This window comes from Microtus oregoni, unplaced genomic scaffold (assembly GCF_018167655.1).
Source record: "Microtus oregoni isolate MIOR12 unplaced genomic scaffold, Mior012 000052F_000, whole genome shotgun sequence".
NCBI classification, from domain to species: domain Eukaryota; kingdom Metazoa; phylum Chordata; class Mammalia; order Rodentia; family Cricetidae; genus Microtus; species Microtus oregoni.
In genome coordinates this window covers 4,169,139-4,193,966 of record NW_024543812.1, presented here as the reverse complement: position 1 = coordinate 4,193,966, position 24,828 = coordinate 4,169,139, and positions in this window count along the sequence as shown.

Sequence of the window (24,828 nt, the reverse complement as noted above, 5' to 3'; positions counted from 1 at the left end):
CTACAAACAGGAGTTAGATCAGTATATGCTTTTGATAAAGGAGAGGAGAGAGATTTGGTGCTAATAAATAATTGGTATGAGATTTCTTTGTGTATTAATGAAATTAATATTTGGTGTTAATGATGATTGCATAACTGTGAATATATAATAAATGACTAAACTATAAAAATTTTGTGAATATATTATAAACTGTTGAAATAAAAGCTTTTAATATAGCAAATTTTAGAGTTAGTCAATTTTGTTTTAATAAAGTTATAATTCTTTGAAGAAAAGCATAGAAATTACTTAACTAGCTTTCAAATAATACAAGAATTTTATATCCCTTCTATTCTAAATAATATTCTCCATGTGACACACTGAACACAAACAATAACCTGTCATAAAATAATAGTCATTTTCAGCATTTATCTTTTATGGAATGTGACTATTGAAAGGTTGATTAGAGATCAAATAGGTACTCTATTTTTAGGAATATTTTTCAAGTTAATTGAAATCTCATACAATGAGTGTTGATTGTGCAGGTAAATAGGGTGTGGAAAAGTGCTATTTTTGTGCCAAATTGATATATGGAAAGATATATCCAGAGTAGAGCTATTTGTGTTGTTTCATTTCTTCTTTTTCCCAACTGGAAAAATATGAAAGCAAGAAAATGTGTAGTTATGGTTAACTTTGTGTGGCTCACAGAATATTAGAAATGTTGATAGAATGGTATCAAGTTGCCATGGATCAAGACTATTGTTTATAGCCAAGCAAATCAAATGTAGAAAATCCCAGTTCCTTCAGCTCTTTTACAGATATCAAGATGGGAAAAGAAAAAAACAATAACTGAAATATAGCAATAGGAATGGTAAGAGCACAAAAGCCTACAATCCTAGTAGAAATGGTTAGTCTGTCTCTTTTGTACAATTATAATAATCTTACAACTGTTTGCTTTTCCCAACTCTGTTAAAATGTTCACTTCTTTTTGAAAGATTCTGACTGTTCTTTACAAAATAGAAGTTCATTTTACCATTCTTTTACTAGATTTCCGTTTTAATAAGAATAAATTCTTAATTTACATGATTAAATGTATGTCAATATCTCTAATTTTTATATACCCCTCTCACCATTGATCACTCTGGTGTAGTCACATGTACCTCTAGGGTAATTCTTGTATAAAGAAAAAGATTTAAAAAAAAATCTCAGGATGTTTTTACTGGCCACGTCCTTGGTTTAGAATGGTCTTCCTTAAATTTCTTTAAATTGTTTTCTGTTCCTTTGTCATACATAGATCAATTCTCACCAAACTGTTATATGTTAGTTTTTGACTCATTTTGTTCCTAATCTTATTTATTTTCTTCATCTCTGTTTGCTTTTAGACATTTTATTTAGATATTTGACTTTTAAAACATACTTATATTTTTCAATACTAAGGAAAATTTTCCTAATATACCAGGTAGATGGTATTTATTGGCTTATTGTCAAGAAGGTCACTCTAATGGCTTGTCTGTGAAATCAGTAAACTACTCTGTCTTTTCACAATTGCACACATATTACAAGAATTGCTTCTAGCATATTAACATAATATAAATGTTGTATTGAGATTTGTTTTCCTAGATTTTAATATTAAAAATATTCATGTTAAAATATGTAAGTTTTAAATTGTTTCACTGATAATTTAATGATGTAAAATATATGTTTGTAGTTTTTCTAATAACTAGTTCATGTAGAACTTGATTAATTAGCAGCGTCCAATTTGTGCTTCTAGTCTGAACTATTAATAACATGCTCATTGAATAGTCATTTCACATTTTAAAATTTGCGTTCTTATCTTTAAAAAGAATTATTAATTCTTTCTGTATAACCTAAGAATACTTGATGCTAAAATTAGAAAATTAATTTGAAAATCTCTTGTACTGTATTGGCTATATCATTTGATGTGATATTTGGTATGCTTGCCTATTTAAAGAAATTTTAAGGTCTTTAATTTAGTTTGTCAGATATATATATATATATATATATATATATATATATATATTTACAATCTAACATGTGGAATGTTGATGGAGTTCTGCATATGTATCTGTTTTCAAAACTTTTTAACACTGATTAAAACAAGCAGTCAAAGAATTGAAAAATGAAAATGTGCTAAAGGTAATACTAGATCACATAAGAATATCAAAAATTAATATTCAATTTAGAAATTAAAGTACCAAAAAGAAGACCTTTCATGTGGGATTGTTTTATTGTAGAAGCCATCTCAGTTGTTATGGTAAAGGAAACTGAGCTAATCAAATTGAACACATAAAAATTAACATAAATAAGAAAAATACCTAATGGTTTCCAAATACAAAATCATCAACTGGTTCAGGTAGAAGAGAAAATCAAACAAGCTTTTGGTTTTAAAGGATGTTTTGATAATTTAATCATTTTCTTACTCTTTTCAATAAACTGTTAACTTTATTGAAAAAAATGTGTATTTTAACACTAACAAAATAAAGGTTGCTTAAATGCTGAAACAATGAATTTACTGAAATCATCTAATCACTTAAGTACTTGCTTGCACCTACAATATTTAGTTTTATTGATGGTAGGTTGATATATCTTTCTGTATTACTTGATATCCACTGTTCATAGATGACTCAACTGTATTAATAGCCTCCAGCCATTTAATTATATGTGATTTATAATACCTAAATTATCCTCATAAAATTAATATTTTAGTCTATTCTTTTTGACAGGATTTTTAATGTTAATTTTATAATGTAAAAGTACTGTGATCATATTCATTCACCTACCTTCTTCCTTCTTTTATCCACAATCACTTACCTTTTCAACAACCTAAACAATCACCTTTTTACATTATGCAGATAACCGTCTCTTTTGTGAAAATAACATCAGTTGCAGAAGACAGTGTTTTATAGAATTCCTTCCTATTTTCTCTCTCTTATGTTCTTTCCTCTTCTTTTACAGCATGCCTTTAGACAGGTCTTGTATATGCCCAATCTAGAGCCAAGAACTGATTGTTTTTTTATTCTCAGCACTTTAGCCAGTTATAAATGTCTTTATTGATAGTCACTTTTCAAAATGAAGTTTCTATGATCAATGCTGGCTGGAATAATCACTAGTCTGTGCAAATAACCATACATAACTACAATACAGCTTAACCACATGTCCACCTACATAAAAATTTCAGTAATAAATTCTTAGGACCTGTGACCTTACCAATCATAAGTATTTTAAACCAGGTTTAAAGTATCAATCATACAATTTCTCAGTATAAGAAAATTAATCAAGATTAAATGATACCTATTGTCATAAGACAAACAAATCCTTATCAGTCCTAGATATGCCCTTTCTTTACATCCTGATGCAATAGTTAATTTATGATTTTATAAAATATGATAGCCAAATAATAATAATCTATCATTTTTGAGAAATGAGCCAGGTACACACTGTTGAGCAAGTATCAAGTAATTTCTTCAATATTATTGCCAGTAACTTTGCAAAATATTAGTAATGACTGTACACTATTAACTATCTTTTGCAAGGTCTTGATATGCAATAAAACATCAAGATTTTAAAAGAAATTCTTTTCTATCAGTCTTTGTAAAGTACTTTTGTATCAATACAAATGTTTTTGATCTTGTATGGCTGTTTCCAATGAATTGGTGATTTGCCTAAACATACATTTTGCTTGGAAAACATCCACAAATACAAAGACAGCTTCAATATGAATTATAGTGTTTGGAGTGTTAAAACAAGATTGATCATTGCTGGCCTCAAGATTAATGCCACATTTCTCTGTAAGAGAAAGTTGCTAAGTTTAGTTATGGCACAATTACAGTCAGTTTAGTCAGTTAAGAATGTTAGTTTAGTTTTGGGTAGCAAATATGTTTACCATATTCTGAGGCCAAATTTTATTCACAATAGCCATAGAAAATCAGGCATGTGTATATGACCATCATGTGTAGACATAAGTCATGGCCAGCAGGAAGGTTCAGAAGCTGATAATTTGGCTTAAAACAATATTTAGAGAAACACTAAACAAGTTTAACAGTTACATTGGGTTTTATTTCCTTTAAAATAATAGCTAAGATTTCATGACCCAGACATACTAAAATAGCTTTTCTTTTATTGGCACAATGGTGTAGTTAAAATTATTTTTTATATGTGTATTTCTTTCTACATGAACTATTTTTGATGTTTAAGAATATTTACCAACCTCTTTGCTTATTGGAATAAAACACAATTAGTCATACAGCTATACAAGTTACATCTTCACCATATAATGTTGGTAAAATTAGATCACTGTGTGTAGAAGAATGAAAATAAATCCATTATTATCACCCAACACAAAATTCAATCCTTAATACATAAAAGAAGCATATTATAAGATCAGATTGGATGAACATGAAAAAAGAGAAAGTAAAAACAGGCCTGAACTCAACAGTACAAAAAAAGTAACTTACTGAACAGAAAATTGTTAGTGTTTTTATTAAGAGAAACAATTAATAAATGACACCTCATTATAATATAAGAAAATAATAACATCATTCAAGTACACTGTCAGCCTACAGAAAGGGCAAAGGTCTTTACCAATTATGTATCTGCTAGAGGGTTAGTATCTAAACTATATAAAGAACAGCAAAAAATCCCTGAACATCAGAAATAAATCAAACTACTCAATTAATAATAAGATCAATATAACATAAGTAATAAAATCCCAGAAACAGATATTGGGGTTAAATCTGAAGATCAGAGAAGCAAAGCAGCCAAGCCACTAGAGAGTGCTTACCTCTAAGATACCCTCAGAATGAAAGAGAACAAATTCCTGTCTCATCCCACCTTATATTCATCTCCAGTGCTAGGATTAAATATGTGTGGCTTCCTAGTGCTGGGATTATAGGTGTGAGTGACCACCACCTTGATATATTTCTGCATTGATCCTGTGAAGCTCAGGGTGTCCGTGAACAAACAGAACCATCTGCCTCTGTAAAGTTGTGTGACACCATTCTCAGACCTCTAGTAGCTTAGTTTTACTTTCTGGTCTTCGCGCAAGCTTTACTTACAAAGTATAATTAAAATATCACTGTAAACCATGGAATTAAACAGAGAGTTCTTAAAATATGAAACACAAATAGCAATAAAATACTTTTTAACACTTAAGGAAATATGTACTTTTAAATAATTAATTTGCATTGTAATATAATTACCACAGTAAGGCATGATAACAGTAAGGGTTCAGTAATGATATACATACCTGACAGTAATCAATAGCTATCTATTTGATCTTAAAACCTGCTCAAGAAAGAAAAAATGTGCCTGGTACTCAAACCATAGCTAACTACTCACTATAAGCAAAGTTCTAGATGCTGGAGGAAAAACCTATAGACAATATTTTGCTAAACCATCAGAATCCCTAAAAATAATCAAAATATTTGTCCTTAGACCCACAAATGACAAATAATTTAAAAAAATGTTTAACATCCTTAGGAATAAATGCAAACTTAAAATTAATTGTAGATTTGATCTTACCCCATTGAGAATGGCTAAAATCTACCAAAAAATAACAACACATGCTAGTAAAGTTACCTATTGTTAGTCAATGTAATATGTGAAAATTGATACATCCCTTATGGATATCAGTTTGGTGATTCCTCATAAATATGGAAATCCACCTACCCCAATATCTACTTATAATATTCTTAGGCATAAACCCAAATTATTCTGCTTCTTACATCAGAACTTCTTGCTCATCCTTATTCTTGGCTGTTTTAGTCACAATAACAATAAATAGGAAATAACCTACAAGTCCATAAACTGATTAATGGCTAATGAAGATGGGATACACTTACACAATTAAATATTATTTGGTTGTTAACAAAATGAAATTATAAATTTTAGGCAACTAGATAAAAATAGAAAAAAACATCATAAGTAAACATCAAAAAAGACAAATATTTTATATTTTCTTTTGTTGTGTATGTTGATTATAAACCCTTCCATGTACATGCAATCTTAATAACTATACAGTGTTCTTTTTCTAGTAAAAGACTAGGACAAAGGTGAGAATCTATCAAAGAAGGAGAAGTAGAATGTATATTAGACTATATAGATATCATAAAATATAGACATAAAGGAGAAACTAAAATGAAAGGATAAAATGGGGAATACAATAGGACAGAATGATGATGGATGGAATATTGGGAAGGACAACTGACATTAAAAGTCATTTGTAAAATGGCGGAGGTACTGGTTGTAGCCATGTTTACCACCACAACTCTATGGCGTTTTAAGGTCCCTGCCAGCAAGCAAACTACAGCATTATGTCCACAGACAACATTCAAGTCCTCTCTCTGTAGTCGGCCCCTCTGCCTCAAACAGTCAGAGTTTGCCCAGGCAGGATGGCCCAGAAAGCCGGCATTTTAAAACAGCACAACATTTTCCTGCTACGGCTGAAAACAAACAAGCGTTCGGTCAACTTTTTATCAACACTATTTAAGTGTTTCTTAACAGGACCTCTTAAGAGCTGCAGAGTTTTGCAGCTAAAGCTGAGTCAGGAAGCCTCTCTTAGATAAGAGCACTTGCTTGCCTCTAGCAAGCAGAGCAGACCTGAGATATTGCTGCTACCAAGAAAATATGCTTTACTCTATTCTTTCCCAAGCTTTCTCAGGTTTTCTGTAGATTAAGTTATCCACGTGGGTGCCATTCTGTTGTGGGAGCTGTGGGCTGTGTTCCACCCAGCTCCCAGCCACCTGGCTAGCTTATGCCCTGAAATAACAACACACAAACTGTATTCATTTAAACACTGCTTGGCCCATTAGCTCTAGTCCTTACGGGCTAATTCTCATATCCCGATCAACACATCTCTAATAATCTGTGTAGCAACAGTCTTACCAGGAAAGATTCAGCATGTCTGACCCGGCGGCTTTCTTCATCACCTCTGCCCGGATGAGGAGAGCATGGCCTCTGAACTCACTTCCTCTTCCTCCCAGCATTCTGTTCTGTTTACTTCTCCCACCTATGTTTTAACCTATCAGGGCAAAGCAATGAAATCAACAGATTGATATATGACACTCCCACATCAAGTGGTGACACACACCTTTAATCCTAGCACTTGGGAGGCAGAGGCAGGCAGATCTTTCTGAGTTTGAGGCCAGCCTAGTCTACAAGAGCTAGTTCCAGGACAGGCTCAAAAGATACAGAGAAACACTGTGTCAAAATAACAAAAATTACAACAAAAAATAAAAACAAACAAAAAACAGATATAAATACACTAACAGAAATCACATGTGAAATTCTCAAAAGATGGAAAAAAATTAAAAATACTTCCCAAGGATCCACTTCTGAGCCGTCATTAGGCTCATACATGGATGCTTCAGCTTCTAATTTACATTGCTAAGTCTCATTTTCTAGTTATCTCAGCTTCTATGCAGAATTTATATCTTTGCCTAAGATCTAGTGAGTAACCTCATGAGTGTGGTATCAGGCTGGCCACAACACAGCAAACTATGAATATCCAAATAAAAATACAAAATTAACCTTTGGTAAAGGTGTCATTTCTTTTATTTAAGGACTGAAAAATCATTGAATATTATTGTACACTTCATGAGGACTGCTGCTCCTAGATGAGTGCCAATGAACATCTCTGAAATATGAAATCATAAGCAAATTCAGTAGGGGCACATTAAACCCTGTACCAAGGAAGAGGAACTGGATAATGGATAGATTTAAGAAAAATCTTAGAAGTTATGTCATAAAATAAGGGAATATTGCATGTTGTAAGGAAGGCATGTTGGAGACTATTAAAGACTTATACTCTTGATTTATATAGATGTGATAGCCCAAAGATTATCAATTATACAACTGCTGCATGTATACTTTGCAAATTGAAACTATATATACCACAAATTTTAAAGGTCTCTATAATTTAAAAAGTTTAAATATTTACCCTTATATTACATATTCATTTTTAATAATATTACTAATATCAAATCTTCATTTGAAATTTCTCATTACTAAATTACAAATACTACTCCCCACAGGGATCATGTATTTACTAGGCTTATACAATTATTAAAATCTCAAAGTTTGAAGAAAGAGTGCTTAAGTTGAAGTCTTGATAAGCAATAGCTATATGACTATGAAGGCATCTTCCATCTTATTTGTGGAAAATTTTCTTGTTTCCTAGCTAGAGGTAGGGGTATGTAGCTTATTGTATTTTGGGGAGTAATGAATATAAATCATTTTGGTAATATATAGGAAAAATATTTCCATGATCTATGAATGCTATTTTTATTCATTTCAATATTTTCTGTGCAAAGTTCTGAGTTTGGGAGATTCAGTAGTCACTTAAAGTATGGCTTCTGCTTTTAAAGGATGCAGGTTGTTGTATTCATAACACATTGAAAGAGATACTTTAAGCATATGTTGCAATAAGATATACATAAGAAAAAGGAGGGAAGATATGAATGATATATAGAAGAAAGAATTTTGCACTCCACAAAGATATAACATACTATATACAAAATGTCGAGTCTTGTGTTTCTACATATATTAATTTTGCCTCACTCCCCTTAGCTTTTATATTTGCTTCTGAAGGCGTAAGTCACAAACAATCCCATACCAGTTTAGAATTATGATTAATAGAATGATTATTTATTTAAATAGGAAAAACTTACAGATCACTGTCCCAGACAACAACCCTCTGCACCATCAGGAAAGGAGTCTAGTAGCCAGAAGCAGAGCCACAAGCAAGAGAGCAAGAACACAGATGCTGCTGTTTTTTTTAAAGCAAACAAGATCATGCAGAAGTGGGCTGGTATCTTAAAATCTATTGGCTGAAGGAACGGAAGCAGCTCTCTCAGCACCTTCCCTTTTGTTTAAGTAAAAGAGTTCTAAACCTACTATGAAATTATATACAATAAGAACAAATATCCTATTCTAACTAGCTTAAGTCTTGTATAATAAATAGCTAGCCCAGGTCATGAGAGGAAAGTAACTACATTTATATAGTCTTCAACCCCATCTAAGATCTGAGAAGGGAAATAATGTTACCTGAGTAATTAGGAAGTGCAATCAAACAACCCTCCGAAACATGCAACAAATCACAAAGACAACTGGCTACCTGGGCAATCACCCAATGTCACGTTTGCATCATTGAAGCAAAAAACTTTGGCTAAGGCCTAACACAACTGACATACCATATCCAAAGGCAAGAAACTTTTCAAAACTATCTTACTCTGTATTGGCAGGATATGACAGTCCTGTTTTATCCATTTACAGGTACTCTATATCTCTGTCAGTGGTTGAAGTATGGGAATTTCTTTACCCAAAGGCCAGTTCTGCCAAGAAGAAAGGCTGTAGGTGGAGTGTCTTTGGTGCTCAATATTCTCTCGGGAATAGATCGGTGTTGCCAGGAGCAATTGTGTCTCAATACCATGGAACTTTGAGTTAGATTAAAGGCCATTTTCTACAGTTCTTTGAAGAGGTTGAAGATTATCTATCTATACTGAATATAATCTCTATGTATTGAAAGAACCTGATTAGTCTAATTGTAAATGACAAACATAGATGATTATTGATTTATATAATTCTCAATACCTATCTAAATTAAAGACTAAGACAATAAACAACTGTGCAATAAATGAGGACAATGACCTCCAAATGTAAACAATGTACAAGTATACATTGCAATATGGTGAATATATATATATATAAATAAACAATATATAAGTATCTTAATCAGAGGTAAAAATGTATACTGCAATATGGTACATACACACACACACACACACACACACACACACACACATATATATATATATATATATATATATACATAAAATGTTTAAAACAGAGGTAGAAGCATGCATGCATACAATAATCAATATAATTTAACCTTGTATCAATATACAAGAATCAATATCAATATAATTGTATAAAAGCAACAACTCACAAGTACCAATCTATTACCCCATCATCTAATTATTCCTCTTTTTTTTCAAAAAGATCTCTGAGCTTATGAAATTCCTCCCCTAACCCTCAACCATATACTAATTATAATCAACCCCTAAATTATGTCCCTAAACCCAAGGGCAAACTTTACTGGGAGAGGGGATGTCGTCCTCTAAAATTACTTCCAGCTATCATGGGGGTGATGTTCTTTCTGGGGGATCCTGTGAAAGTAAAATGATGGTTAAATTTCAAGATTAATGTCTTGTAAGATTTCAAATAGTCTCTGAGTATTTTGTGAAGGTCTGGCCAAAATGTTGTAAAAGATGTGCACCATTTCAGCTAACTGAGTTGGAACCATCTTGTGCAGCTGGTACCCAAAACAGGTCTTGTAGTAGCACTATCAGTGACATGATTTCATATCAACCAGGTATAGTTGTTGTCCCATCTTCTTCCTGGAAACTTCAAAAATTCCTCCTGGAAAATTCAATTTTATTGTGAAAAACTTAAACATTATTTATATGGACATATACAGACATATATATATATTCAGTTAAAAATATGATAAAGACAAAAATAGATATGAAGAAAAACAAAGATGTTTTCTAAATTATACTTTCTTTCTGTCCCACATCAAACAGCTCTTGACATGAGATAGAAACTCTGGTTTCTTTTCTCTTAAGAATATGCTTGGATTTAAAGGACAGAGCTGTTGTCCACTTCTAAAACCAGCTCTATACATTCATAAATATATACCTACCTATACATATATGTAAATGTATATATTGTATCATTTGGACTTACGAACAATATTTGATTTTCTTGATGATCATTCTTGGGTAGTTATTTTTCTATGTGTCATCATTCAAACATCTGGGGTTTCTGGAATTTTTGAAGATGGGTATTTTCCTGCAAAGACAAGAACAGGACCTGCATCCTAAATGGTTTTCTTTTTCTTTTCTTTTCTTTTTTTTTTTTGGATTTTCGAGACAGGGTTTCTCTGTAGCTTTTTGGTTCCTGTCCTGGAACTAGCTCTTGTAGACCAGGCTGGCCTCAAACTCACAGAGATCTGCCTGCCTCTGCCTCCCGAGTGCTGGGATTAAAGGCCTGCGCCACCACTGCCCGGCCCTAAATGGTTTTCTTACCACCTGTGTGTTTATCACCAGTGTGGATGAGCTGTCATTTCTCTATTTCAATAGGTTTCAGTTTTTCTAAGCGAACCTTTATTAATTTTGATGGTACCCATATTTTTTCATCTCCTGTGGAAACAAGAGCAAAACCCCTTCCCCAACATAGTACATCTCCTGGTTTCCATTGTGAAATCAACACATCCTTGAAATACACTTGTTGATTCATTTCAGATATTTTTTTCATTATCCAATGCCTCTCCACTGCTGTTGTTCCTTTCTCATTAGCGTTAAGAAAATTCAAGTTTAATAAAGCATTGTGCAATCTATTTCTGGGGTATTTTTCCATCCCCTTCTAATTTTTCAGCATATCCTTTATAGTATGATTTGATCTTTCAATAACTGCCTGTCCTGTAGGATTATTTGGTATACCTGTAATGTGTTTTATATTATAATAAGCAAAAACATGTTTCATTTTTTTAGATACATTTGCTGGACCATTGTCTGTCTTTATTTGTGCAGGTATACGCATGACAGCCACAACTTCCAATAAATGCGTGATTACCAAATCAGTCTTTTCTGAGCTCAGGGCAGATGCCCATTGAAGATCTGAATATGTGTCTATGGTGTGGTACATGTTTTAATTTACCAAATTCCATAAAGTGGATCACATTCATCTGCCAGATTTCATGCCTTTGAGTACCTTTTGGGTTTCTCCTGCAGGCAACGGTGTTGGATTATAGAAAGAACAAGTAGGGCACCTCTTTATAATCTCCTTAGCTTGTTACCATGTAATAGAAAACCCTTTCTTTAAACTTTTACTATTCACGTGTTTTTTATGAAATTCTGAGGCCTGCAACACACTTCCAATCAATAATTGATCTATTTCAGCATTACCTTGTGCTAGAGTACCAGGCAGACCCATATGGGATTAGATGTGTGTTATATACATAGGGCAAAGCTTCTTCCTGATTATGTCTTACACCTGGATAAACAATGAAGTCAATTCTGTATCATCTCGTATAAATTCAGCAGTTTCAATATAAAAGATAACTCTTTCTGCATATTGTGAATCCATTACCATATTAAGATATTCTTTAAAATCCCTTAGCACCATAAAAATGGCATATAATTCTGCCCTCTGGATAGAATTATAGGGGCTTTTTTCCACATTCCTCAATTCTTCTGATTCGTAACCTGTTTTCCCTGATTTATTTGCATCAGTATAAAATGTACAGGCTCCAACTATTGGTTCATCATGTACAATTCGAGGAAGAATCCAAGAAGTTTGCTTTATGAGGTTAAGTCTATCACTTTTGGGATAGTTGCTATTAATTTCAACCAAAAAAATTAGCACAATCTCTTTGCCATGGTTCCTTGCCTTCCCATAACTTTTTTATTTCATCAGTAGTAAAAGGCACTCTAATTTCTGCTGGGTCTATACCTGCTAGATGACAAAATCTCAGTTCACCTTTCAGATAATTCAGAGATTTTTTTCCATATAATTTTTTAATTCTTTACTTGGCTTATGAGGTATAAATATCCATTCTAAAATAATATCTTCCCTCTGTATTAAAATCCCTGTAGGAGAAATTCTGGAAGGCAATATGACTAGGATGCAGCTAAGATTTGTGTTCACCCTATCCACATGTGCCTCCTGTAATTTTTCCTCAACCGTTTTCAGTTCCTTTTCTGCTTCAGCTGCTAATTTTCTGGGACTATTTAAATCTTTATCACCATCTAAGGTTTTGTTTTAATGAACTATTAAATCAGGTGTTACCCCAACAGCTGGTTGTAGACTAGAAATGTCTCCTAACAATCTTTGGAACTCATTAAGAGTCTATAACTGGTCTCTCCTAATTTGTGCCTTTTGTGTCTTAATTCTCTGTAAACATATTCTGTAACCTAGGTAATTAACAAAATCTACACTTTGAATATTTTCAGGAGCAATTTGTAATCCCCATTTAGGCAAGACTTTATTTACTTCTCCAAACATCCTTTCTAAAGTATCTTTATTTGAATCAGATAACAAAATGTCATCCATGTAATGATAAGTCATGGACTTAGGAAATTGCTTACAAATTATTTCCAATGGCTGACTTACAAATTATTGGCACAATGTGGGACTATTGAGCATCCCCTGTGGGAGGATAGTCCATTGATCTCTCCTAGTAGGCTGATGATTATTATCAGTAGGCACCATGAATGCAAATTTTTCTCTATCATTTTCTTGTAAAGGTATAGTGAAAAAACAATATTTCAAATCAATAACTATAAGACGCCATCCTTTTGGTAAGAGATAAGGCAAAGGAATTCCAGATTGTAGTGGACCTCTAGTTTGAATTACCTTCTTGACAGCTCTTAGATCTGTCCCTGTTCTCCATTTACCAGATTTCTTTTTTACAACAAACACGGGAGAATTCCAAGGGCTGGTTGATTTTTCAATATGGTGAACATCTAGTTGCTCTGGTATCAGCTGTTCCAATGCCTGAAATTTATCTTCAGCTAGAGGCTACTGTTTGATCCATATTGGCTTCTCAGTTAACCATTTTAAAGTAAAACTGTTGGTACCTCTAAAGGTTTGCTAGTTGCTGTATGTTCTTATACAGCCTGAATGGCTGGTGACCTTTTTCCATAATACCTCATCATATCCTTCCCAGAATTATGAGTTCCTGGGAATACAGCAATGATCTTCTGGGTATTCCATTGCTGTAGCAGGTCACAGCCCCATAAATTTATTGCAGTATTGGTTATATATGGTCTTAGTCTTCCTATTTGCCCTTCAGGCCCTATGCTTTCAACCTACCTCATGCTTTGTTTTACATGAAATATGGTTCCAATTCCCAGGAACTGAACATCTATCTCTTGAAGAGGCCAATTTGGATGCCTAGATTCTGGGGTAATGATACCTACATCTGTACCTGTGTCCAATAAGCCTTCAATAAAAATGCCATTTATACAGACTCTTAACTTTGGTCTTTGATTGTTAATAAAAGTCTGCCAAAATATATGTTTACTCTGACCTACTGGATTTTTGACTCATCCACCATATGTTACCTATCATTTAGACTAGGAATTTTTAATTTTCTTGGTGAGGCATGTTCTCCACTGTAATTGGAAATGACTGGGCCACTTTTGGATTGGGGGCTTACAATAGGCCCCTCAAGGGGTTTCCTGATGGTATCTGGATGCCTTGTCTGTTTTTGACCTGCATTCGTTGGCCCAATGCCGGCCTTTACCACATCTCAGAAGGCCAAGGTCTCCTATTTTTGTCACTCCCAGAGGAGAAATTATTCCTAGAAGTTCTTTGCCTGCAATCACTTTTCAGATGTCCTAATTTACCACAATTAAAACACCTGGCAGTTTGATACCTCCTCATTGCTTTGGAAATCACTTCTTCTACCCAAGATTCATTATTATAGCTAAACGTCTCAACCTTCATCGTATGCTGAATCTATTCATCCATAAGTGATGATCTAGACCTTAAAAGCCCAAGTATCTTTTTACATTCTATGTTTGCATTTTTGAAAGCCAGAGATTCAAGAATTATTTGTCTAGCTTCTGGGTCCGATACCGCTATATCCAGACCCTTAATTAATTTTTGCAAAATGTCAGTAAAGGTTTCTATCTGTCCCTGCCAAACCCTGGTATATGTTTCAACCCTTTTGCCTAGATCTTGTATTCTATTCCAAGCATTCAAGGCTGCTTTGTCACATAGGGACAATACTTCTTGGTAAAAAGCTTGGACCTGTGGATCAGCATATGCTCCTACACCAAGAATTTGACCTTGGGAAACCTCCACACCTTTTGCTCTTCCTTGCTGTTCTATATGTTTAGATTCTTCTCTGAAGTAAATTCCAAACATCAAGGAAGGTCTATCATCTAAAACTGCAGACATTAACTGAGAGAAATCATGGGGGGGGGGGGTAGCTCTGACATTTGAAGCCCAAGTCTTTATCATTTCCTTAACAAATGCAGAGTGCAAGCCACAATCAACAACAGCTTGCTTAATTTCTTTTAGATCATTCATTCCTGTTGGTATCCATCTAGCTTCTTTGACTCTTTTCGAGACTTTAGAAGTTGAGGCTTTGTCAGAGTAAATTACAGGGTAGTCACTAAGTCCCTGGGTAAACCAGTTCTGACAGCCAGTGGTGATGTTGCATCCTGCCCTTGTGCCTTCTTACTCTGTTCACCAGCTCCGAAAATTTCTTCAATCATTTCAAATCTTTTTAACATTGCCTCTCTTAAAGGCTGAATCTCCTGACCTGCATGTGTTCGTAGTGATTTTACTAAGGTATCAATTTTTTGGTCCCTATTCTGCACCTGTGACTCCAAGGTTTTAATTTTTTTTTCTTCAAAGATAACATGTCCTCCTTGAACTTTTCTTGGATATCATGTAGATTCCCATCCTGGAGGTATATCTGTTACCTTACTAAAACTTTGTGATAACGTCTGAACATCAAATTCAACAGCCTGAACCCTTTCAGGTAACTTCCTAGTACCTTTGGATATGGAGTCAATTTTGTCTATCATAGTATCCACTTGTTCAGATAACCTCTGATTTTCATTAATTTTAATCCTTTCAACTAGCCATTCACTATTAGTCCACAAAGATTGTATTTTTCTTCGGAGTGTCATATTTTTCCTTAATGATAGAATATGTAAAAGAAAACTGAAACCTAGTAACCAGTAAATTGAGGTATCCCCATAGTCATATAAACCTCACATGATATAATCCATTATATTAGTAAAGAAAGCAGTAAAATTTGCATTGAAAATGAAAACTGCCATATTACCTATTATCCAGCAGGTGGTGCTGTTGCAGAGTCATGACTAGAACCACTGCAAAGGTGACCAAAACTGGGTCCCGTTTCAGTGTCAGTCTTAGTATTTGTTAAAAATTGGGAAATATGAGCTGCTAACAAAGGAAATGTAATCAAATCAATTCTATACATGGAACCAGAAACCCAGAATCCAGGGGTAGAAAAGAGCAATCCAGTAGCCATGTATGCCTCCACATGACAGAGTCACACCAAGGGGTTGTATCTTTCAGCAACTGCTAGCATTCTAATTTGAGCCACTTGAGCACTATGCTTGCAAGGGAGATTTAAAAATGACTCAGAAAAGAGCAAACCAGGCAGGCAGAGACTGTCTGGGCCTGTGGATTCCAAGAGGTTTGGAGTTTAAATCCACTTTGGGAGGAAAATGACAGGGTTCCTGGGGACTTGAAGCGAATCTGAGGCATGTAAAGAGAAAATATAAAGAATTGCAGCAAGAAAATCTATTGCATGATAATTTATATTGAACTGCTGGCTTCACACACAGGGTACAGGCCACTGCTGAGGGAGGGCTAGTGCCAAGCAGAGCTGGTGGCAGGCAGCCAACTGGGGGAAATGGGGGTTCTAAAACAAAACATTAGGGTGCCAGATGAAGGTGTAAGTCACAAACAATCCCACACCAGTTTGGAATTATGATTAATAGAATGATTATTTATTTAAAGGGGAAAAACTTACAAATTGCCGTCCCAGACAACAGCCCTCTGCGTGATCAGGAAAGGAGTCTAGTAGCCAGAAACAGAGCCAGAAGCAAGAGAGCGAGCACACAGATGCCGCTGCTTTTTAAAGCAAACCAGACCATGCCCAAGTGGGCTGGTATCTTAAAGTCTATTGGCTGAAGGAGCAGAAGCAACTCCCGCAGCATGCTTCTTAGACTTCAACAGTACAAATGCAATTATGAGCAGGTATACTTTCACTTTGTCTAAGAATTTTTTTCACAACATCTCTCTTTCTCTCCTATTCTATGACACTTGGACAATATACTATGTTTATCCGTTTTAGACTTTACTAAGCGTAGATTTGGGAATGATATCCAAAGTGGTCATGCTATATGAGAGAAGGAGCAGCAGAAGAGTAGAAAGTACACAGATAGCAGAAGGCTTTGGGGTTTGGTAGATCACAGTTGACATTGGGAAGATGGGCAATTCAGGAACATGCATATTGGGAGGGTTCTGGAGAAATGTATAACAGAAAGCAGTGCCACCATAAAGCCATGTAGTAGATGAGTGACTTTTGTAAGATGAGTTCATTCTTTGTTTAAAGAATTAAATAAAACCTACATATTAAAAGGTATAAAGGCATGGGACATGTACTCCTGACATATAAAAACTTTAATTTGTGGCATGTATTTAAATTTCTAAATACAAATATAGTGTAGATTTTACTAATTCATTTTTTCCTATTATGTATATTTCAGCTTCTGGGAAAAATTAAACTTTCAGTTAAATTTGATTTAAAACCTCATTTTGTTATGGGAGAGCCATGCTTAGTACATTATTAAATATTTCCCTGCATGACACTGGGACAGGTAGAAACAATATTTTGTTTTTAATTCAGATTTATAAAGGAAAGAATTAGAAATATAAAAATTTAAATTTCATATATTCTGAACTTTCAAATTTTCCATATTTTATGTTTACATTGTGGTGAACATAGGTCTTAACATGTTTCATAATAAAACATAAATATATCCAAATACTATAATTTATCTTTTATTGACTAGATATGTTTGATTCAAATTGATATGAGAATAATTATTTTTATCCATAAAATCTCACAAGTTGGAGATTATTTGGAAGAAAGGAAAACAGTTATTTGAGAGTTATCTACATAGCTTGGTATAAGCAAGCCTGCCAAACATGCAGAAGCTCTATGCTAATCCTGTACCACAACAAACAAAAAGTATCAAATTTTTTGAATAATTTGATTCACTTTTCCTAAGTTTACAGTACTTCTTAAAGTAATCTGTATATTTACTATTGCTTTATAAAGACAATTTTATTCATAACTTTCCATTTAAATATGTGAATATCCAAGAAAACTTGTGTTTTTTCTCATTTTCCCTAATTATCTCATAGATTGAATTTGTGACTTACTGTGCAACACCTCTTTTTCCCCTAAATCACAGCTATATTCATTGCATGCAAATTAAACCACTTGTGCTTGTGAAGCACACAAGATGCAAGAGTGTGAACCTTTAGGATTAAAATGACTGACTAACCCCAACACATAGTGACAAACTGCACCCAAGAATATGTCATGTGTTATGATGGGCTTTTATATCCAATTTGTTTCCTTTGTCAATGTTTTTTTTTCCTATCCCACGTGGGAAAGTTATTCTTTGGTTTGTTTTAAACATAATTATATCTTAAATTAGTCTAAATAAAAACCACTACTTGTGTATCAGATGCTCCCCATACAGTGTTCCATGCTGACTCTTATAATGCAATGCAATGGCTAAGATAATAAACTTAAGTATGGTCTGAAGTTCAAAAAAGCCATACTTTTCCTATAATTTAACTTTTTTCTAACATGCAATGCAAAGAAGATACATCTACTTATCTCATAGATCAGTTGAGAGTAACAAATGTTTATTTCAAGTACTTAATCAGTATTCAATCTGTTCTAAATGTACCAGTAATTAATCATGTTTTTTTTTGAAATTCCTAAACTGAAATATTGCATTCATGGACAGAGTGGCCAAATTTATCAACATGAAGCTGAGAATGAGGGTTTGAGTTTGATTCAACTATAATTGGATCAAGTGCAAAGAGAGATAGGTAACAGTGTTAGGTAGAGAGGAGAGTGGTAGAGATATTCCTGCTCTATACTGTAAGGAAGTATAAAGATATGTGCCACAACATTTTTTGAAAATGAATGTGATTATGGTCTAATAATAATTTTGGTCTTCCTAGTAATACTAAATACACTCTTTATAACACAGAAAGACCTATTAAGTGGAGGCATTAATGTCAATATTTCAGTGAGTATGTGTGTATATGCTTATGAAGTATGTGTTTGTGTCTCTATAAAAACGTATAAATATATATGATCATATATAAGGAGAGCAGAAGTTGACATAGAGAAATCTTATTTATCCTTTTCTCTACCTTGCTTGTTTCTTGTTTAACATTTGCTATAGAGATTTGCATTGGTACGGTTCTAGGTTTATTGATATATATATATATATATATATATATATATATATATATCAAATTTAAGATCAATTATTTAATATATATGTATATATATATCAAATTTAAGATCAATTATTTAATATATATGTATATATATATATATCAAATTTAAGATCAATTATTTAATATATATGTATGTATATATATGAAATTTAAGATCAATTATTTAATATATATATATACACATATTTTCTCTTGATTAAGGTATTGTGTTTGTGCAGCTCATTTAAAAATGTAATGTATAATTTTAAAAATTAAGTTAATAGTTATCTATAATACTCATGCTTGTTGACATGTTAGGTTTTCTAGATATATAGAGATATATTTCATTTACATAGTTGTTTTAGGAACCTTCAGAATATGGTGTTTACAATGTTTTAAAAATTTAGGACTTTTCATGACAATGAGGCACATCTGCTCCTGGCAGTACCAATCAACTTCAAGAAAATGATGGGCACCAAAGAGGGTTCTTGTGGCATTGGATAGTCATTTGAGCAAGAAACTGTTCTTGCCTGGACTGCTTGATGCTATGCAGAACCCACAAAAATGATTGCTAAACTTGCCTGAAGGTGATACAATCCTTCGGGGTTTCTGCTTCATAAAAGTGTTTGCTAGACATTCTAAATTTATTATTAGGACATTATTATCTTCCTATTGATTTGAAATATTGTTTACTACTTACATTTAAAATTACTGACCCTATCATTTAATTAACAGGTGTTTATACCACATTCAGTGACTTAGAACACATGGTCATTGCAAGTTGTTACTATTAAAATTCTCATAATTTTCTTATCATCTTTATATAATATTATATTTGATACTCTATAAGCACCTTAGGTATTTGAATTATGGTTTGGGAGGTTCTTTTGTCTCTTTGTTGCTTTTCTTGATTAATGAATAAAGAAACTGCCTTGGCCTGTTGATAGGGCAAAACTTAGGTAGGTAGGGAGGTGGAAGTGAATGCTGGGAGAAAGAAGTATAGAGTCAGAGAAACACCAAGGATCCACCACCAGAGTTGTGATGAAATTGATCTGGTAGTCCACAACCTTGTGTTGATATACAGATTAATAGAAATGGGTTAAATTAAGATGTTAGAGTTAGCCAATAAGAAGTGAGAGATAATGGGTCAAGCAGTGATTTAATTAATACAATTTCTGTGTGGTTATTTCAGGACTGGGCTGCTGGGACAAAAAGTGCCCTTCCTCTTACAGGATCAAACTCAGATTCTGTTCCTTTTTGATTCTTCCAATTTCTAATAACCATATTTTTTTCCAGACAACTTCATGTGCTATGAGTTGATGAGAGTAGGGGCCCTCTACAATCCAAGAAGACATTGTTTATCATTGTATTATTCCTCAAATTATGTGTCTTAATGTATTTGTACTCCTTCTCCCAAAATGAGTCTTGTGTCTTGGAGGGTGAGGAGGTGACATAAATTTCCATTTCAGCTAAACATGACACAGATACTTATTCTCCATATTCAAATAAGTTGCAGATTTTTGTTTTAACAAAATTCCACTGCAGAAAGAAACCTCTTTGGGATTAAAGATGTGTGCCACCACCAGCCAGTAGCAATTGATTCTTGCAATCAAGTTCTTGCTGGCAGCCAAGAGCAATGATAATGGCCTATATTGTTTCTTTGAATTCTCTAGGGCAATTATGGCCAATAACTCACAAGGAGACCAATTCCAAACCTGGAACTAGGTTTGATGCCTATGGCTTTTAACAGAAATATTATTTTCTGCATATATCAATTCCAATTAAACAACTTTATATGAGTCAATTTATAAAATAGTGTGCTTCTATATTGTCTTTTCAAACTTTATTGGTTTTAATTACCCTTCTCACTATCCCTCCTCCATACAACCCATCTCATCTTTTTCTCAACCTAAACAACTTTCCCTTTTGCCATTCATAACCTCTGCATTCTATTATTCCGTTGTGTTACTTACCTTTCTATTTCTGTGAAAAAAAAAAAACTCCATGACTAAGGCAACATAAATAAAGAAGAATTTATTTAGGATTACAATTCCTGAGGAATATTAGAGTTCCATCATGATCGTTACTGGGAAAGTGGCAGCAGGTTACTGTAGTGACTGGAAAAGCAAGTTGAGAGATCACATCTTAAACTGCATGCAGGAAGTGTAGAGCACACACAATAAATGGTGCCAGGCTTTCAAACCTCAAAGCTGGCCACCAATGATATGCGTTTTCCCACAAGGAACCTTCTAAACCTATGAAAAAAAATGCTACTAACCGACGATTAAGACATTCGGGACTATTTGATTCATCCTTTTTCTAAATAACACATGACCTCCTTTGAAATCATTTGCACCAATAATAGACTATCTCTATTTTTCTGGTTTCTGAAGAAGGTCCAGATTAAGCATACAAATTTAAAGATTCCATGTTAAGTCCGATATGAATAAGAACATGTGCCATTTGAATTTCTTCATCTGGCTTATCTCATTCAGCATGATTTCCATCTTTACTCATTCCTGTGTAATTTTCATAATTGCATTTTTCTTTATAGCTTAATAAAATTTATTGTTTGCAAGTACCATGTTTTTTTCTCCATTCATGACCTGATTGATATCTAGGCTGATTCCATGTGGTAAATATTGTGAATATGAATGTTTGTCTCTATAATGAGAAAGAAAGCCCCTTGTATATATGTAAAAAATGGTGCAGTTGTGTCATACAGTAAATCTATTTCTTGTTTACTGAAAAATTGCTGCATCGATTTCCATAATGGTTGGACAAATGTGTACTCTAACCAACAGGGCTTGAAAGTTCCTTGCTCCCTACACCCTTGCCAGCATGTACTTTTCATTCTCCTAATTTTGGCCAACCCCAAATTTATGACTAAGAATGGTGATATATTTGTAAATGGTTTTATAGCATTTCATATTTTTTTTTCTGAAAACTGTTTAGTTCCATAGGCCAAGAAGTTTAGCGTTGCTTGGGGGTAGTGAGTCTATCTGTAAAGAGTTAGAGGGAGGAGTTGAGAATGAACATTAACAAACAAAATTGTATGCACTCATGAAATTCTTGATAAGATAATAAAATGTTTTAAAAAGAAATATTGTACATTATGTTCAAGTTACATCACATCTGATAGTCGACTGTAAGTACCTTTATATTGTGTCATTACTTGAGACAATTTACTTTATTTGCAAAGGGTCCTTTTGATTTGACAATCATGAAAATAATGATGAGGTTTTAAAGTAATTCAGGCTCTGGTCATATTTAAGAAAATTGTGAGCATATGGCCCAAGTAGGACAGCTTCAGAAATAGAAATTGGTGCTTTTGAAGAGGCTATATCACATTTGTCATTGGATAAACATCAAGAAATTCTCTACCAAGAAAGAGTTTATTTGAAAACTTTGTCTCAAAGACATTGCACTTTGTAACTTATCCCATATTTCAAATTGAACACCAAAGATTTATCTATGGTTAGTTAAATTCATCTAATAGATCCTGGTACACAGTGAATACTCAGGAAATACTGGCTGTTACCTGTCCTTGATAGTGACATCAGGTCACATACCATTTTTGTAATCCCCTATAATTTACCCCTGGAAAATTAAACACCTATTTAATACCAGAGCAGTAGTAATTAAACTGAAGTTAAGAACTTGAACACCTAATGAAACTTCCCAAGTCTACAGGCACATATGCTTATCAGTGGATATGATACTGGGTTATGTTGATGAAGGAGGCTAAATTGCATCATCTTGAGTATTAGTTATGAAATAATATATCAGTAATACTTTTGGTCATAGTTCTCAAGCTCAGAAACCAATGACCATTATTAAATACCAAACTTTTTCTTGAAAGAAAATAATTACATAGATAAAAATGTATTATATGTGTATATGCACACATAACTATTTATACATACACACTGAAATTAATTTAAGTCACAAAAAGCACAAAGTTATGTTGTTTTCAGAAAAAAAAGATGCAACTGTAAATTATTACATTAATGAATTACATCTGTATCAGAATTATTGTACAATCATATAGAGCCATGTGCTTGTATATAAGACATGGATGTAGTAATCAAACTGTCTAAGTGGATAACAGGGAATAGTGGTATGGGAGAGGGGCATGAAATAAGATTGTAGGATATGACAGGAATGCATTTAACATGAAATATATCTTAACATGAAAACTCAAAAACAAAAAAGAAAAGAAATTTTGAAAATAATATTGTATTTTCTTTAAGTTTGGCTAACAATTTGAGGGACAGAAGCAATGTCAATAGGACTGATTCAAGTGCTGTAAATTGTGAAAAAGTTTTTTTTTTGATTTTTGTGTCAAGGTTAGGGCAGCAAATGCAAAAATTTACAAGTTTCAAAGCACAGTTTTTCCTGTAATTAGTGACTGAATAGCATAATCATTAAAAAAAATACTCTTTCAGTAGTCTACATGTAGACTGCATGCCCAGCCGTACATGGCCAACAGAAAGTAAACTCAGTGACATTTTAGAGGTTCCTTATCACATAATGTCATGCCAGGGCTCTTCCTTGTGTGTGTGTATGTGTGTGATAATTTTTATTTTATTTATATTTTTCTCTCTTTTTACTCTGCAGGTCCTTTGCATATATATTATGACATCAGTTTAATGAATCCATAAGGTTTCTTAGTGTGCAAGCAAGTGTGTCTCTGATCCTTATGCCTTATTTGGGACTTTTTTTCTGTTTGTTTGGTCAATTTCTGATGTGATAGTTTTTGTTTTATCTTACTTTACTTCATTTTACTCTTATCCAATAGAAGCCTGCTTGTTTTCTAATGAGAGACAGAGGGAGTGGAACAGGATAGGAGCAGTGGCGATGGAATCATATACTCCTCTGTAATCAGGATACATCATGTAAAAAAAAAATCTATTACCAATAAAAGGAAAAGAAAGAAAAAAAAACTCTTTCAGAAATGTTTAGGGCGATTATGTTAGTGAAAATGTAGACAGTTTAAGGCAATAAAAATCAATTAAAAATTCAAACTTTCAGATGGACTGGGTACTTAAATGCTTCCCCGTTATCACTGAATAAAAATGAGGGTCAAGGAGACTATTTTTCTTGCTAGACTATGATCATTTTATAAAACATATTAATGGACAATTTTGAGAATTGTGATTAAGAATTTAGAGTACAGTAATGGCTGCTGGCAAGAAGCTGTCTCATCAGCTTATTTTTCCTTAGAATTAAAGTCCCTCTTAAGGAGATTTACTCAGGGATAACCATGAAAATTGAAAGATGATAACACTAACAAAGTCATTATAAATATACACTATGTTAATAGTTGACTCTACAAAATTTTATCCTTTCCTTTTTCCTACGGACTTAAATTTAAAATAATTCGGTTATAATTTTTAAGAAATTTTGAAAAAATGGCTGTAACCTAAATTTCAAAACTATCATTTTGACTGAACATTCTGAAATACTCAGCTGTCATCCAATCTTATTTTACCCTCCTTTAATAAATATGATTGTGTCTTACTTTATATCTGTGTCAGCTGTTTAATGTTATTATAATATATGCAATGGCTGTTAAGTTCTTTTGCTGAAAAACTTCATATATTTTAACATGATTTCCTATACCTCATTTGCTCTTAAATCATCCCCACCCAAATCCACACCTTTTCTCTCTCTCCTGTCTCTGTCTCTCTCTTTCTCAAACAAACAAGCAAACCAAAATTGATGTGGGAGTCCCCTCTTGTGCTCTCA